The 6,444-nt window shown below is 46.0% G+C and overlaps 1 long non-coding RNA gene across 1 annotated transcript; it reads left to right on the top strand.

Annotated features, from left to right (window-relative positions):
• The first annotated feature begins 3,199 nt into the window (after positions 1-3,199).
• On the top strand, positions 3,200-5,116 carry LOC120964350 (uncharacterized). Its single transcript, XR_012184183.1, has 3 exons — positions 3,200-4,342; positions 4,471-4,611; positions 4,714-5,116. It is a non-coding gene; the product is annotated as an uncharacterized lncRNA (long non-coding RNA).
• Positions 5,117-6,444: the final 1,328 nt, after the last annotated feature.

Genomic DNA, 6,444 nt, shown 5'->3' with positions numbered 1-6,444 from the left:
ATGAAGGGATGAATAGTTTGGTGTTTCACCAAACAATCTGGTTTTGCTAAAAAAATGATCTGGTAAGGGGAGTTTCAAAGTTGATAATTTGCATGACATTCTATTGATTAAGTGTGCTGCAACAATGAAGGCCTCATCCCAAAATTTCAAGGGCATAGATTCTTGGGCAAGAAGAAACATACCGACTTCAATAATGTGACAGTGCTTCCGTTCGACCGACGCATTTCACTCATGTGCATGGGACATGAGACGTGCTGGGAGATCCCAATCTTTGTGAAGAAGGAGTTTAATATTTTGTACTCCCATCCCCAATATGTTTGAAGAGCAAGATTTTGGGGTCAAATTGTGGTTCCATAAGGTTTTCAAAGTCATGAAATTTTTGAAAAACTTCAGATTTATGTTTGCTTAGGTAGATCCACGTGAATTTGCTAAAATCGTCAATGAAACTCACATATATTTTTTTTTCTACCTACGGCTTGTACCGTAGGACCCTACACATAAGAAGAAAATAATGAGTTCTAAAGGAAATTTTGATTCACTCACTGATTTTCGATACAGTAATTGGTGACTTTTGCCTTTCTGCCACGCATCACGTACAAACTCATTATTGAAATGGCTACCACATGGGAGTTTATTTTTACTAATGATCTTCCTAACAATGATAGAAGATGGATGACCACCTAAACGTCGGTGTCACCGATCCGAAGATGGTTCGGTGACACTAAGCACTTGCCTCTTGACGTATGATCCCATGTGTTTGACGAGATAGAGACTTCTCCTACCCCTGCCTCGAAGAAGAACCCTCCTCGTTTCCCAATCCTTAACAAGAAAAGAGTAGGGGTGATTTTCAACAAAAGTGCCATTATCAATGTCAAGGCGACTTGCTGGAATCAAACTTTATGTAGCCTCAGGGACATGAAGAATATTGTTTAGATGAAGGTCATGGTCAAGGGTATGAATAGTTGTATGGCCAATGTGATCGATAGCCATACCTGAGCCACTGGCAGTGTGGATCTGCTCATTGCTGGTTTACCTGTCCCGGACCGTCAGCTTCTCCAAGTCATCGATGATATGGTTAGTTGAACCTTGCACCACTATCCGTATACCACTTTGTATCTACCCTATATTGGGTGCGATCATGTTGGCTGAGCGCGCATCACTCCTCAGGTAAGAGGCGTTGAACCTCTTCCAGCACTTCCCAGCTGGGTGTCCACCCTTGCGCAAATCTGGCAAGTTGGTTTGGCCGCCTGGTTGTTGGAGTAGTTGACGCCGTTGTTATAGTTGCCTCCGCCGCCGTTGCAGCTACAACCGGCATGGTTGCCAGGCTTGGGGAAATTGCGGCCGCGGTCACCACTGTTGCCCCGCCGCCTTGTTTGTTGGTGTAGTTGCGGCTGCGATCACCGCCACCACTGGCATTGCCGTTCTGCTGCTTGGTGAAGCGAGCACAAGTGGCCGCGTTGGCAGAGGACTTAGACGCCCCGTGCCGAAGGTTCATAGTGGGCTGGAAGCTTAGGAGCTGCGAGTGCAGCTCTGGTGCAGTCATGGGCTCTAGCTGCGAACACATAGTGAACACAACCGGGTCGAACTCCTCATCGAGCCCGGTGTGGATGTGAGAAACGACATCCTCTTAATCAACCTTCTTCTCTAAAGCTATAAATTAATCGCATAAATACTTTATCTTACCAACATATTTAGTGATGGTGGAGTTTCCCTTCTGCAGGTTTGCCAGCGCAATTCAGACGTTAACAGTGTTCGCACGCGTGTGAGAGGTGAGCATCCCCTCGATGGTGTTCCAGAGCTCCGCCACCGTGTGAGAGCTGACAGGAGGCCACTCGGATGACCATCTCCCATGGTAGCGTGGTCAGCAGGTAGGAGAAAACCCGCTGATTCTTCGTGCATAACGTCGAGAAGTCGGGGTTAGGCACCTTGGAATTCGTCTTCCCATCGTTGGCGGGGACCTCAATGGTTATGGGCGGCACCGCCTTCCCGGTGTCGAGGTAGTCTGCCATCTGCGCCCCCTAATGGCAGAGAGGATGATGCTACACCATAGCACCTAATTACCTTTGCTGAGCTCCTTGGTTGCGGCGCGAGCAGATGGAGAGGAGGGGAAGGAACTTGAAGAACTCGCCATGGATGATTTCGAGGCTAGCTCTGATTACCATGAAAGGAAGAAAGTATGGAAACGTATGCACTCCTCGTAGGGACACGTGTGTGTTTATTTGCTCAGGAGAATACAAGGTGCAGAAGCTTGTTGGTAGGCTTGGCCCCAAATCCAAGATATATAAGATTGGGCTTATCCTTGCTAACAACTTGCCTTGTAATAACACACACACACACACACACACACACACACACACACACACACACACACACAAACACACACACACACAAACAATTACATCATGACACATTGTCACGTTACACAACACACGTACAAGCCTATTTAACATGTGTTCCAGTGTTGGCCCATTCACAACTCACTCACTTTCTAGAATAATGTTGCTCAAAGATCTGCTGTTAGCCACTTAATGTCTACAACCATTGGCCTAAATAGAAATTGATGGTTTCGTCCCCTGTTGTTCAAATTTGCGACATGACGTTTCCCCTGTCTTATCGTTGTTAATTACGTGAATACACCACCGGCCCGGCCGGATTCATGGCTATGTGGAGCTTCACTTAGGTTGATGGTCTTCATTTTAAATTTTGGTTTGATGGAGAACTGGATTGTCGGGGAGGGATGAAAAGTAGAGAGGAAGGTGGAGGAACCAAGTTGACATGAAATATGACTGAAACAGAAAATTGGCGCCCCTTCTCATGATCCTTCTCATAGAATCGCCACTGTCAAAACTGTGAGAACACTAAAATATATTGGTCCCCCGTTACTGATTGGAGAAGCACAAAATCCCATAAAATGTCAGAACACTATAATATATTGGTCCCTCATTCCCGACTTGCCGCCGTCCCGGCGATCCACCGTCTCCTTGCTGTCGCTAGCTTTGACGCCCTTTTCTTGTGCAACAAATTAAAGCTGCAGCTGGATGTATATCCTTTTTGTTGGAAGCATGCGTGTCCACGCTAGCTGGTGAGCAGCGGGGTTTTAGCACGGTTGATGAGTGATGAATGAAATTCCAAATTTGCAGAAGAAAAAAGGGGGACGCTATTGACCTGGGCCGCCCAGTGCAGGTTTGGTCCCATGCCCACATGTCACATCGCGGGCAGTTTCTACTTGCTCGATCACGCCAGCTTACCATTTACTCACATCGGACAGTAGGGTTCGGCTGTCATCCTCAGAAGCTTCCCTCGTCCTGCTCCGAACCTGACCTCCACCACCAAACTCCCAAACCTAATTCTCTTCACCGCCGGACTAGCAGCCGTCTCTGCCCAAGGAGATGGAGGCCGGCGGTAGTAGGAGGAGTGCGACTACCAGGAAGAGGAAGTCAGCCGCACTCAAGGGCGAGGGCAGTCCGGCTCCGGCGCCGGCGGCAGCGCCCGATCCCGGAGCGGCTGACCACGATGGAGGTGGAGACGGGCGAGATCTCCACCTCAGCGACCTCCCCGACGACGTGCTCCGGAAGATTATTTCGGTCCTCCCCATGAAGCAACGCGGTCGCACGCAGATCCTCGCGAAACGGTGGCTTCCCCTCTGGCGCTCTCTTCCTCTCAACATCGACTGCGGTGAAATCGCCCGTTCTAATCATGGTAAGCTCGGCGATGTCTTACAACGCATAATTTCCTCCCACCAAGGCGACTGCCAGCGCTTCTGCATTCGCCCACTCTTGGCCACGAACATGGAGAACGATGCTGCCGTGGACGCCTGTCTCCTGTCCCCCGCTCTGAATAAACTCAAGGAGCTTGAGTTCTACCGTCGGCCGTGGCACAATTGGCAGCGGTTGCCGGCACCGACATCTATCTTCCGTTTTTCGCCCACCCTCTGTGTCGCCCAATTCGGACATTGCACACTCACGGACGACATCGTTCAAGGGCTTCACTTCCCGCAGCTTAAGAAGCTCGGTCTTGATTATGTCTTCCTCTCGGAGTTCTCACTCAGCAGCATGATTGCCGGCAGCCCTCTCTCGAGGTTTTGCTAATTATTCGGTGCAGTGGAGCCCGTTGCCTCCGGATCAATTCATTTACCCTTAGAAGCATTGAAGTTGGCAATTCTTCGCCAGATCCATCCATGGAGGAGCTCATCATCGAGAGTGCCCCTCATCTTGAAAGATTATTCCATCTTGATCAGAACCAGGATTTGCATGTATCAGTGCTCTCGGCACCTAAGTTGGAGTCCCTAGGTTGTTGTACTAACTCCACCAGGCTCGTGTTTGGTTCCACAGATATTCATCAGGTAAGATCTTCATTTTTACCATCCTCAGCCTTCTATATAACTTGCATTTCAGTGCATACAGAAGTTACATATGATTTGCAAACCTATGTATATTATTGTCTAATGTTGGATTTCATGCTTTTATGAAGGGACCGCGCATTGCAATTGGTAGCCTTTCAACAGCACCGTGCAGAATCAAGTCTTTGCATCTCTGTATGCGTACTCTATGTTTGGACATGGTTATTGAATTGATGAGATGTTTTCCGTGCTTGGAGAAGTTGTACATTCAGGTGATGATTGTTTCACCGATAGTACATTTTGTTTGATTGCTTTATTGATCTACTTGTTGTTCTGAAGTTGTTATGTATTTGGTTTGTCGATGTTCTTTTCAGTGCGAGAAATCTGGGACGAAGAATTTGTGGCGTCGTAAACACCGGGACCTTCACAGATCTTTTGACATCCGTCTAAAAAAAATTGTATTGGATTGTTATCGGGCCAAAAAACCTGACATTGATTTTGTAACTTTTTTCGTACTAAATGCTACAGTTCTAGAGTCGATGACAGTTTTAGTCAAGAGGAACGATGAGGAGTTCTTGGCAAAACAGCGTCAGAAGCTTCTGCTAGAGAGCAAGGCTTCAGATGGGGCTGAAATTAATTTCGTACTCAAGGTGGACGCAAATCCTGGGACATATTATAGTATAAGTCTGTGATTTTGATTTAATGTACATATGGATGTGTGTTGTATTGGTAACTCATGAGCTTTTCATATTAGCGAATAAAAAAATTTATGATGGATGTGTGATTGGGCAATGCATATGTGAACAATTAGTATTTAATTAGAATGCTTTCTCAACCGAAGTCTCACTTTTAACGATAGTTAGAGTTAACCCTCAAAAGGCGAAATCAAACAAAAGATACGCAAATCCACCATGTAAACACTCGGCATAGACAATTTTAGCGAATTCATATAGCCATAATGTACTTTTCACTTGTTTTCCTCAACAACAACAAAGCTTTTAATCTCAAACAAGTTGGGGTAGGCTAGAGGTGAAATCCACAACAAAGCCTTTTCACTTGTTTTCCTAAAGATGAAAAAAAAATTGAACCTTGGAGATCCATGCTTGGGTACCATGGAACATAAATAGTCATGTAATGTACAAACCGGCCTTGGGAAAGAAATGATTGCACATATCTGACACTAGTGCTTTTAAATGACTGTGATTTATTTTTCTTTCTGAAAAAATGATAAAGTGGTTGTCTTCCAGATTTTTCTAAAAAGGACCAACCAATCTTCTAGAAACTATAAAAAAAATGCAAACATGACTTAGAGCACTTTGCAGTGATATCATTAAACTCTAACCAATAGTCAAATTCCTAGCTAGATGAGGTCTATCAGTAACTTTCAAGGTATTGAACAATTTAATTCAACAATTGAGTGGTAACTGGTAAAAGATAATTCAAACGAAGGATATATGTTTATAAATCTTATATCATATAGCTAAAAGTTGCTGAACGATTGTGACATATTGACTCCTCGATGGTAGTGGAAATAATATTAGCATAAGCTGCATAACATGAATTGCGCCTATGAGGCACTCTGTATACTATTATGAAACGTGGCCGAAGCCTTAGTTTGAACATGCAACCGGCCTAGGCCTGAGAATGAAAATGCAAAAGTTCAAACATGCCAACACGGCCATAAACGGAACGATCATCAACATCTAGTGACGGGCAGCAATCTGGATCAATCGAATCCGCTCCATCGCCTCCTTCATCCGCTCAGCGTCCCGCCGTTTCCCCAACGGCATCCAAGTCTGGAGGAACAAATGGCATTTGAAAATAATGTCAGCGGGGTGAGAGGGAAATTTGTGCTCAATTGTGATTTTGTTTCTAGTAGTCCATAGAGGCCAGAAAAGCGCCACTACGCATCTCCAAAGCACTCGACCGTACCCACCCCTATGGGCCAAGAGAATATCGCGGAGGTCTCTACTCGAGTGGGGATTCCAGTTTTGATCAAAGGCTTCCCGGACCGCACTCCACGCGAAGCGAGCGAGGTGGCAATTGAAGAAGATGTGATTTGCGTCCTCGTGCTCACCACACATCACACAATTGCCATCGGACGG

This window comes from Aegilops tauschii, chromosome 5 (genome assembly GCF_002575655.3).
Source record: "Aegilops tauschii subsp. strangulata cultivar AL8/78 chromosome 5, Aet v6.0, whole genome shotgun sequence".
Classification (NCBI taxonomy): Eukaryota; Viridiplantae; Streptophyta; class Magnoliopsida; order Poales; family Poaceae; genus Aegilops; species Aegilops tauschii.
The sequence above is the reverse complement of the archived record's forward strand: the minus strand, read 5'-3'. Positions and strand labels throughout refer to the sequence as shown.